Below are 12,218 nucleotides of genomic sequence, written 5' to 3' on the forward strand. Positions count from 1 at the left end.
AATGAGATAAAAACAGAAAAATAGCTTTTGAAAATTAGCAAATCTACAAGCTCACAAAAAATCTTAAGTTACAATGATAAAATACTTTCAAAACTTTTAAAATAAATAAAAATGACTTCTTAATCTTATTAGGGTTAATTTAATTGTTTTAAATGGAATTCACTTGAGACTGTAGCTGGTAGGATGACGTTGCCATGGAAACGTGTCTAACGTACCACAAAGCTAACACTTCCTGCTGAAGGAATTATGGGAAATGGAGTCTCAGACCAGAAAGAATTATGGGAAATTGAGTTTTAAGAGACCAGAGTGACCATTTTGGATGGGTGAATGACGCTAACTTAATGATTTGTCACTGACAGATCCTTGGAAATTTTTACTTTGTTCTAACTGACTGGAGAATGAGGGAAAAAAAAAAACATTCGTTCATTAATACATACAGACATACCGAACATAGATATTTCAGCGACAAACTAATTTTGGAATGAAAAAGATTTTAACCTGATTGGTTTACTTATTATTTTAAATTATATTCAAAATATTTAAAAGAATTTAAAACTTATTTTTTAAGGCAAACATAATTATACTGATGGTTCAAGGAATTAGAACAGAAGGTTAAGGCAATGGAATATAAAATGTATTGTTTAAGGCATTTAAAACTTATTGTTAAAGCTCAATATATTAAATGGATGGATGATTTAAATCTACAGTGGTCAAAATAAAACAAACCATATAAGACAACAGGCCCCCACCCGTCAAACAAAGCCCTCTCAGTGGAGTATCGGACGAATTGGTAGAACACGTGCAGGCCCCTACCCGTCCCTCTTAGTGGAGTATCGGACGAATTGGTAGAACAGGCCCCTACCCGTCCCTCAATGGAGTATCGGACGTATAATTTGTAGAGGACAAATCCCCTACCCGTCCCTCAATGGAGTAATTTGGACGTATAATTTGTAGAGGACAAATCCCCTACCCATCCCTCAATGGAGTAATTTGGACGTATAATTTGTAGAGGACAAATCCCCTACCCATCCCTCAATGGAGTAATTTGGGTTGAATAATTGGTGGATGGAGGGGTTGTATGGTCTTATTAGTTTAATATCTAACCTCTGTCCTTTTTGATTCATGATCTGCAGCTCATGAGTCAGAAACGGAGTTTGGCTAGTATTAGTGACTTTTGGATTGATGTCAAAATAAAGGAAATAATATTAATAAGATAGGCGGACAGTAATAAACTGATATTATATATATATAGATAGATATTGCTATAAGGGAGTCACGGTAATTGGAAGGAATGGGTTAAAGTTATATTGAGCCCAATGGCCCTCACAAGTTCAGAATGTTCACTTTTTTTCTACCCTCGAGCCACAAATGGCTACGCTCGTTCTACCCTTCTCTTACCTCCTTTCCAAATGAAAAAAAAAATATATATAGATGGTAATATTTTCATCAATTATAAAATAAATTAAAAAAAATGTTTAAAAACTTTCAAAACAAGCCTTCATAATATTATAGTATTAAAGTAGTCTCTGTGAGCCATAGCCTACTTTGTTATGAGAACAGCTCTGAACAAGAGAATGTAAACAGATAAGACACGGGAGAAGTGAGAGGCTGTATTGGATAAGGGATTGAGAGAACCTATGATGAATTTGATTATCTAATATACTTAGTAGTGGGTAAATTGACAATGAGTATTTTAGTGTACTCTGGGAATCTAACGAAATATCTTAAGATTTTTTTATTTTTATTTTTTAAACCGACTGAGCAAATTGTACCAGGATTCATATTAATGTGTAAATCTTATTTTATTATTATTATTATTATTATTATTATTTTTATTTTTTAAGTTTCAGAGGAGCACAGGAGGCGTAAGATGTTAAAATGCACCTTACCTCTCATTGTGATCCCCCCTGAAACCCACTGACCTCTGATCCCATACGGTCTTGGGTCACAAAAAAAATCAGTAATTTGTATCTGAATGGATCTCGGCTGCCTTCTTCCTATGTGATGCTGTGAGGCATAAGAGCAGACATGCATAGGTTTTTACAACAAAATACTATAGGGTGGAATTTTAACATGAAGTCAAAAATGATGAGTTGGTCAACGAAGTAAAAGGGTGGGATTCTGTTATGCCAGAAAATATTTCCCCGTCGCCATAAGCAGAACCCCTTCTACCAAAACAAAATAAAAACTAAACCACTAACGAGAAAAGAAAAAAACATTAGATATATAACTTAAAACCAACCCATCAGAAATTGAACTAATGAATGTCAAATAATCAAATGGAATTAATACGCTGGTGTGCTCTGGGTGTCTCGATGATCCAGGTGCCACAGCAGAGAAGGGGAGGGCATCCAGAGCACTGCAGCGTCATAGGTCATAGGTGGGTGTACAGCCAAGGCCAGGGCCCCAGAACCAGCAGGGAGGATAGACACTAAATACAAACAAAGCAACATTAGTGAACAAAATCAACAGTGGTATGGGGTGTGCGAGCACATACTGTAACATCAAGGACTAATTCTGTATATATTTGAGTACATTTTCTGTTAACAATTGAAAGTGGGACCCATATAAATGGGAACAAGACAACAATGTGAGAGATTAATACTAAATGGGTTAACAATCTGAATCGTCGTTGGTAAATATAAATGTAACAGGTATCAGATTATTTCATAAATACTATATTGACACGTATATGAACCTCTAATTTCAATTTTATGAAGTGAGTGGGCTAGGGTAGATGATTCCTGTTGCTGGTGGCGAAGGCCCAGCGGTGTAACCCGGGTGTGTTATATTACCTTGATTTGGTTGGCTTGGCACTTGAGTACATTTACTTTGTGACCTTCCACCACTGAACCCCGTGCAGGCGGTTATCTTCCTTGTTTAAATTCCTAAGCAGGACAAAATCTCTAAACAAAGTGCTCACGGAGCAGACTACACAATCCACTGACATGTTCTTGGGTCCAAGTACCAAAAACAAAAATGGTATCGGAGTGGAGTGAAACACCAACGTGAGAAGTGTTTAATAGGCAGCCTGTCCCCATTCACAATTTTTCCCTTTGAAAATAGCAGATCCACAAGCGCGAAGTGCTTGAGATGAAATAGCTTGTGAGCTTGTAGATCGGCAATTTCCAAATGGCTGAGCTGTGTGCAGGGCTGATTGGATGAGCTGGTTTAGTGATACAGAGGTTGCCTGGATTTAAAAGTGGCTGTTTTCTAGAAAAATGGAATGAAATCAAAATATTAAAGTTTAAAACTGAAAAATTATTGAATGGTGTATCTGGATTATATTATGATACTATAATAATTCCCCTCTGATTGGCACACACGGAAAATATCTGTGTGTGTCAAGGTTTAAATGATCTAAAAAAAATTAAAGTAACAGCTCGGCGGGGGGAAAAAAAATTAGGCTCCAGCTGCTGCAGTTTACTCCAAGGTGAATTTGATAAGACCAGGGTGTTGGATGGAGAGAGAGTTTATATGCACAGAACAATGGCACAATGTAACTCACAATGCAAGACAAACAAACAAACAAAACATGTACTCATAGAGTAAATAATAATAATCAATCAAAGCATAAGCTGTCAACGCAGGACGCTATACAGGAGTGTCCGCTTTGGAACCTTATGCTGTAATAAAATAAGATAGTCTGACATCTATCTTGGGAACACGCAATTTCGCTGTGTTCCATATATCAAATATAACTGTGCAGGCCCTCACACGTCCAACAAAGCCCTCTCAAGTTGAGTATTAGGAATGAGTAGGAGGTGAGGGACACGAATCTATTAATATATCATGTATAACCAGCAGCGCTACCGGTGTATACGGCCAGAAGTAAAGGCTAATGGTGTGAACGTATTATACAAACACCCTTGTGTAAGCACCAAGACCTCGCAGCAAAAACCCAGATGGTGAGCCACGGGGAAATGATGAAACAAATATGTTTGTATAAATAAAGTATGGATCCAGTATATGTATGAACATATACAGAGCGGAGCATACTTTCTTGTGTGCAGCACACCAAAAGCAATCAACAAGCATTAATTAAAACAACAAAAACAACAATACTAATAACTTTAAAAAATATATATATGTATATATACAAGTACGGCCAAATGAGCCTTGTGTTAAAGTTAATACAATGTCAAAATTATAAGTCATGGAACCGAACCAAAAGGTAACCTGTGTCTTGTAGTCAGCTGGACGGAGAATCCCCACACGTTTGAGGAATGTCTGTGAGCCGCTTGTCTCCAAAAACAATATTGAAAAAGAGGCTGAATTCTAAGATAGCTGACCGGAAAGAGTCCTCGCGCGAAGAGGAGTCGTCCGGAGCCCCTCAGAGTCGACCGTGAAAAAGAAAGATGGGAGAAAAAAAATTAATTTTTTTAAGGCTGATTCTAAACGCACCGTCCGAGAAAAATATTAATAATAATTATGATAATAATGTCGGACAGGCCTTTAACCGTTCAAAGGACCAATTAATAGAGTTGATAAAGGGTCGTAAATCCTACTCTATGTTAATTAAAACTATTTGTAGTTAAACAGCTGAAAACCCAGTGTAAAAAGGATGAGACGAAATCAAAGACAGACACAGGCCGGTTCTCAAATTAAAAGGTTGACATTGTATTAAGAGAAAGAATCAATCCACGAGGCACCGTACAGCAAAAGTATCTCTCTGCCATTACAAAGACAGGCAATAGTATTTATACACAAGTTGGAGTCCGGACATCAGATATGAGGTGGATCCTAACGATTGGTTAAGACCCTCAGACGTCAGATCATATTGGATGAGCTGTCAGGCATCAGGGTGTCATCATAATAAGTTGTTGTTCATCTTATAGTATCCTTGTGTACATCTTATGGTTTCATAAACAAGTTATCCCTTCGATATCATAGGACATGTGGCAGGTTTATCTGTGACAGGGTGACAGCTGACAGAGTAAATTAGTGACAATGTCAGGTCATACAGAGATATAGGTCATGTACAGAGATACAGGTCATTAGGACATTAGATCACAAAGCGTTGACCAAGACATGTTTTTACTGATTGGAAACCTATGGAGCCGGCCCCAGATAGCTATGGAGCCAGCTACATGGCCTTGGTAGGGAAAGTATAGTAGTTACAGAAAGCATGTTTAAAGTACAGGCCCAAAAAGACATCACTATATTAATTTGACTGGTTAGATCGATAGTTCTAGATCATATCAATCTGGTCCACAAAACATATATATTTCTAACTCCATCAAGCTCAATAGCAGATCTACAAGTTCACAATGCGTCACGATGCGACGCATTGTGAGCTTGTAGATCTGCTATTTTCAAAAGATTTTTATAGATTTTATACATTTGAAAACTTGTGAAATGGGTCATTCTGCATAATGACTACTGTCTACTTTTAGTACTTTAAGTAGGCTACATTTTGATACCAATACTTTTGTACTTTAAGTACATTTTGAATTCCGGACTTTTACTTGTAACAAAGTAGTTCTAAATTGCAGTATTGATACTTCTACTTAAGTAAAAAAGGTGAGTACTTTTTCCACCACTGCTAAATAGGAGAAATAGATTCAAGTTATTTAATGTCCACCAACACAACACTCCTTACAAAGAAATATGGAAACACACAGGACACTTCTGATCACCTGTAGGGGCGAAAACCCTTTCCTTTCTATGCATTATTTTGGGAAATTCCACCTACGATCCTCTTTACTGTTTTTTCGTGAGCGACCACTTGTAAGCCAGCATTTTTTTTTTTACATGAGCTCAAATGTCATTGAGTCTCTCTTCTCTCCTCGTGGCTACAGTTCCAAGCTGTTTGGCATTTGTCTTTTTCTCCTTGTTTGGGCACCGACAACTGTGCTCGCTTGGCCTCCCAAAAGGATCTGAAACAAGGAGCATATAATTATGCTATTAGTCGGCCAGGCTATAGGTTCACGGTGCTCCTCTCAACCAGTGCACCCATCACAGCTGTTACTGGGATACAGGATAGGTGGGCACTAGGGACATCCGGGCACCTTGATGCAACATTGGCCATCCTGTTACAGTCACTGGTACCCATATGTCACTGTATATCCTTTGGTTTTCCATTACTGTAAAAACAAAAACAAAAAAAACTTGTGCAAGTAATTGTGCTTCACATAGATTGGTAATTTTTTTCACTATGTAACTTTTTGCACTTTTAAGTGAACTATTTTTTAATTTAAAGAGCCTCAATTAAATGTTTTCAGTGTGGAAGCCTTTTTGGTGTTTATTGTTTATGTCTTACATATAGAAACATCAAGCTATCAGATTTAGATTGTAACGATTGAAGAAGCACCATTTAGGAAGAGTCAGCAAATCCACCATCAACCCATGAGAACTCAGGGTCCTGTTTAGCTGTTAAAGTGGAGTGTAGCCGTAATAGTTGTTGACAATATGGGAATTGTATTAGAATTCATTATATGTTGAAAAGCTCGCTCACTTTAGGATATAGGCTTAACATTATATTATCACTAGATATGCCTAAAGAAGGAATATGATTAATTACAGTTTGTATTGAATGGTTGAACAGACTGCTGAGGCACACTCAAACACTAGCAACAGGAAGAGGCTTTTTGTGGTTTTACATCTTGTATGTGAGCTGCACACGCTATCTGACATACAGTCTATATTTATGACTGATTAGTGAGAGAACTTGTTAACTACAAGATTTGTATGTTTCACTTTAAACTGCAGTAAAATGCACACATTATTGAGTAATTTCAAAAACAGCTCAAATAATGTCATATCATAACATGTGCAAATGCCCACGTCCTCCTCTGTTGATTATAGTTTACTACAACATGAGACAATGGGGCTTGCACTTGAAAATGTCTATAATTGTTAAATCTCTCTCATATGCTAGGAGACAAAGGACATTTTTGGTGACTAATTTTCTTTGTGTTTCCAAAATGTTATTTTCCAAGTAATATTGGCATGAAATATTTCCCTCACCGATTATTTTATTAAATGATCGATTGTCAATAATTAATTGTATCATTGATTAACCGTTGCACCCCCAAGTCATCATTAAGTGATGGCCTGTATTCACTTACTGTGACTGTATGTCACTGTTCATTTTGATGTAGTTTTAGTCATAGTCTTTTGAATGAAATTTCATTTAGTTTTAGTCATATTTTAGTCATCTGAAATGTTTTAGTTTTAGTCTAGTTTTAGTTGATTAAATATCATAAGATTATTGTCGACTAAATCTACAGTTGATATTGTCAACTAAAATGTATGTTGGTGGTGCCTTGATGGTGTCATAATGGCTGATTTTACACTTGGTTGCATGCTGAAAATCGCCGATCTACAAGCTCACAACGCTCCACGCTGCGACGCGTTGCAAGCTTGTATATCTGCTATTTTATGAGCGTGACACCCGAGCACAACCAAACATAAAATGACTTGTCTTTTAGTTCTACTGGATCTCTTCTCCACTAGATCCTCACTAACATTTTAGCATATTTTTTATTTGTTGATGAAATTGTCAATACATTTAGTTTTAGTTTTAGTTTTAGTCATCATAGTTTAGTTTTTATTTAGTTTTCGTCAGTAAAAAAGAGTTGACAAAAAAAAAGTTTTCATAGTTTTAGTCGACAAACTACTTAAACTATTGGTTCTCAAACTGTTTCATATCAAGGACTTAGCTGGGTTCCCCCTGGAACCCCCTCAAGGACCCCACTTTGTGGAACCACTCTTCATGTAATGAATGAACTAATTGTCTCTGTATGTGTGTGTGTGTGTGTGTGTGTGTGTGTGTGTGTGTGTGTGTGTGTGTGTGTGTGTGTGTGTGTGTGTGTGCGTGTGTGCGTGCGTGCGTGCGTGCGTGTGTGTGTGTGTAGGTCTCTGCTCTACCATGAGTGAGTGTGGCCTATAAACCCGGTCTGTCTGAACAACATAAGAGGTAAGATAAACACCATTAGAGACACTGGTGACTCAGTAGATGATGTGTTTCACGTTTAATTTGCCCCTTGAATGTGTTTTACCCATAACGTTAACAGAGCAGAGGGGAGACGGCAGACAGACAGGTAGTCCCATTTCAGAGGGGAGACGGCAGACAGACAGGTAGTCCCATTTCAGAGGGGAGACGGCAGACAGACAGGTAGTCCCATTTCAGAGGGGAGACGGCAGACAGACAGGTAGTCCCATTTCAGAGGGGAGACGGCAGACAGACAGGTAGTCCCATTTCAGCAGTGGTGGAAAGTAACTAAGTACATATTGTAATGGATATTATTAACCCTACTTCAGTATAAAGGAAATAATTCCCACAAAGGGTAAAGTGGAATGAATCAATGTATTTATTATACAATAAACGAGAGCTCTCAGAGACTGTCTCATGCAGCTGCAGCCTCCCAGTTGTTAGACATGTGTCTCCTTTATACACAACAAGAAGAGAACACAAATATCTGGAGGTGTGGTTAGTGGCAGTGGTGGAAAAAGTACCTAAATGTTTTACTTAAAGGGAAAGGACTTTTTTTCTATGGATTAGTCACCTCATGGAGACTTGAATTCATGGATATTTTTTAGTTTTTGTCGCATTCTTAAGCCAATAATTAGATGACCAGTGGACCGGTAGGCAGTGGTTCTGGTAGGAGACACAAAGGAGACTCTTTGTGTCTCCTACCAGAACCGCTGCCGTAATTCAAAACTTACTTGAGTAAAAGTACAAAAGTATTGGTATCAAAATGTACTTAAAGTAGGCCTACCAAAAATGAAAGTACTAAAACGTTGGAAAATAGCAGATCTACAAGCTCACAACGCGTCACGATGTGACGGGTTGTGAGCTTGTAGATCGGCTATTTTCAAATAGCCTAGGTATAAAATGGGGCTGAAGTGGTTAATGTATGTTTTATAATTTAATAATGTATTTATCTGCAAAGTAACTAGTAACTAAAGTTTTCAAATCATTGTAGTGGAGTAAAAGTACAATATTTTTCTCTGAGATGTAGTGGAGTAGAAGTAACAATATGGACAATTGGAAATACTTCAGTACAGTTAAAGTACCTCAAAATTGTACTTAACTACAGTACTTGAGTAAATGTACTTAGTTACTTTACACCACTGGTTAGTGGACAGAGTCATACATGGCTTTTTTTTAACCGGGTTTGTGACTTTTTTGGGGTGTTTTTGTTACATTAATTTGGTTAATTCGGTTAATTCTGTACTTCATGAAGTGTAGATTGTCGGAGGTGTCTTCTTTTTATTTTCTCTTCATCCCAAAAGTGGGATGAAGAGAAAAGAAAAAGGACATATAGGCATAGACATAGGCAGACAGGACATAGGCATTTGCCTACATTGCCTGTGCTTAAACACACGGCCGTGTCTAGACTCCAACTGTGGGCCTCTGAACTCCAACCAGTATTGTTCAGAAGCCTAATATGTCATGTATATTCTAAATAGCAGTGGTGTGAAGTAACTAAGTACATTTACTCAAGTACTGTACTTAAGTACAATTTTAAGTACTAATTCCAGTTTTCAGTATGTTTACTTCTACTCCACTACATCTCAGAAGCAAATATTGTGCTTTTACTCCATTACAATTATTTGAAAAGTTTAGTTACTAGTTACTTTGTAGATTTTGATTATTATTACAAAACATACATTAACCACTTCAGCCCTATATGCATTTAGGCAATAGCAGATCTACAAGCTCATCTACAAGCTCAATAGCAGTTCTACAGGCGATGCGACGCATTGTGAGCTTGTAGATCTGGTATTTTCAAAAGATTTTAAAAGATTTTATACATTTGAAAACTTGTGAAATGGGACATTCTGCATAATGACTACTGTCTACTTTTAGTACTTTAAGTACAATTTGATACCAATACTTTTGTACTTTAACTCAAGTCAATTTTGAATTCTGGACTTTTACTTGTAACAAAGTAGTTCTAAATTTCAGTATTGATACTTCTACTTAAGTAAAAAAGGTGAGTACTTTTTCCACCACTGCTAAATAGGAAAAATAGATTCAAGTTATTTAATGTCAACAAACACAACACTCCTTACAAAGAAATATGGAAACACACAGGACACTTCTGATCACCTGTAGGGGTGAAAACCCTTTCCTTTCTATGCATTATTTTGGGAAATTCCACCTACGATCCTCTTTACTGTTTTTTCGTGAGCGACCACTTGTAAGCCAGCAATTTATTTTACATGAGCTCAAATGTCATTGAGTCTCTCTTCTCTCCTCGTGGCTACAGTTCCAAGCTGTTTGGCATTTGTCTTTTTCTCCTTGTTTGGGCACCGACAACTGGATCTGAAACGAGGGGCGTTTTAGCCTGGAACCAGACGAATATGCCGTCGCATATGCTATTAGTCGGCCAGGCTAGGTTCACGGTGCTCCTCTCAACCAGTGCACCCATCACAGCTGTCACTGGGGATACAGGATAGGTGGGCACTAGGGACACCTTGATGCAACATTGGCCATCCTGTTACAGTCACTGGTATACGTCACTGCATATCCTTTGGTTTTCCATTACTGTAAAAAAAAAAAAAAACTTGTGCAAGTAATTGTGCTTCACATAGATTGGTCACTTTTTTTTCTCTATGTCACTTTTTGCACTTTTAAGTAAAGGACTATTTTGGAATTTAAAGTGCCTCAATTTTCATTTTTCAGTGTACACTCTACAGTTTACATTCTAGCCGCGCACGGCTAGAATGCGTGCAAACTAAGGCAGAGTTTTCTGTGGGTGTGGGTGGCAGTTGAAAAAAGCCACATACACACACATATAGACACACTCACTTCTCGAACATTCACCTACGCACACAGACGCTACACACGCTCATGTCTGGGGAAGTTCCATAAGACCATATTCGCACGAAAGCATCGGCGGGCTTTTTCTCCTGCAACTCGTTCACATGTTAAGCATGGAAGAAAAACATGACTTTTTCTCTATTTCCAGATGAAACATATCTGGTGTCAGATGTTTGGAATATGCATGAAACCTTCCTAGATTTTATTTCTATTTTTATTTTTATTCTATTTTAATTTCAATTTTTTTCAAGTACACATTTGTAATCCCAACATAAACTGAGCAAATAAAAGAGAAACTTTTAAAATTCAAAAAACTTTATATCTGAGTTAGTACTACAAAGGTACATAGACCTTTGTTGTAGGCTACTAACTTCATAAGGACATCGGAATTCCACACGACAGCTGTAACACAACTGATAAAAATTCACATACCTTAGGTAGAGAATGTAGCTGAATTGTGAATGTAGCGGGATTGTGAATGTAGCTGAATTGTGAATGTACTGTAGCTGAATTGTGTAACTAAACTTAGGAGAAACGCAGAGTTTCTCCAAACAGTATGTAGGCTATATGATGAGAGTTGTTTACGGCCATTTGGCACATGTGTACCACGCACTGTGCATATAGGGCACCACGGTGCAGAGGGGAAACCACGGTGCCGAGGGGGAACCACGGTGCAGAGGGGGAACCACAATGAGCCAAGACGATCATCATAATAACTAAATGATGAATTATTTTATTTAACCCTTATGCCTTGCTAAAACAAAGTTACGTTGGGAGTGTTAACTACAAGATTTGTATTTTGAAATCGAAACTGCAGTAAAATGCACAAATTATTGAGTAATTTCAAAAACAGCTCAAATAATGTCATAACATAACATGTGCAAATGCCCACGTCCTCCTCTGTTGATTATAGTTTACTACAACATGAGACAATGGGGCTTGCACTTGAAAATGTCTATACTAGTTAAATCTCTCTCAAATGCTAGGAGACGTAGCACATTGTTGTGTTGTTGAGGGCGTGAATTGCCCACTTGCCCACCCCAGTCATCTTTTATATAGCATTGAGCGATTAATCACTGATTAATTCACAGATAAATGTGCATGCAGTTTGTGATGCTCCAACAGTGGACATGTTTGGACTCCAAACAGCTGTTGTTGGGGGAAGGTGACTTGAGGAGAGACGTCAGGTTATAAAAAGATGAACAAGGAAGAGAGAAAGACCAACAGCTAAACTTACTCTCTCTCCCGTTTTAAAATCATCATCTGTTTACTAAGCCACACCCCCTCTTGTCAACGGTTTTCAAATTGGGGGTCCTTGAGGGGGTTCCAGGGGGTCTCCAGACAAATGATTGACAGTCAGTAACCAAAATGTTATTTGCCAAGTAATATTGGCATGAAATATTTCCCTCACAGATTATTTTATTGAATGTCTTTTGAATAAAGT

At 37.7% G+C, this 12,218-nt stretch overlaps 1 protein-coding gene across 3 annotated transcripts in view; it reads left to right on the plus strand.

Moving 5' to 3' along the window:
- LOC308103538 (uncharacterized protein) overlaps window positions 1-12,218 on the plus strand; it is a 51,990-nt gene that overhangs the window by 12,764 nt on the left and 27,008 nt on the right. The gene's annotated exons all lie outside the window — the stretch shown is intronic.

Source organism: Gymnoscopelus braueri, assembly GCF_963280865.1.
Source record: "Gymnoscopelus braueri genome assembly, chromosome: 16".
Classification (NCBI taxonomy): Eukaryota; Metazoa; Chordata; class Actinopteri; order Myctophiformes; family Myctophidae; genus Gymnoscopelus; species Gymnoscopelus braueri.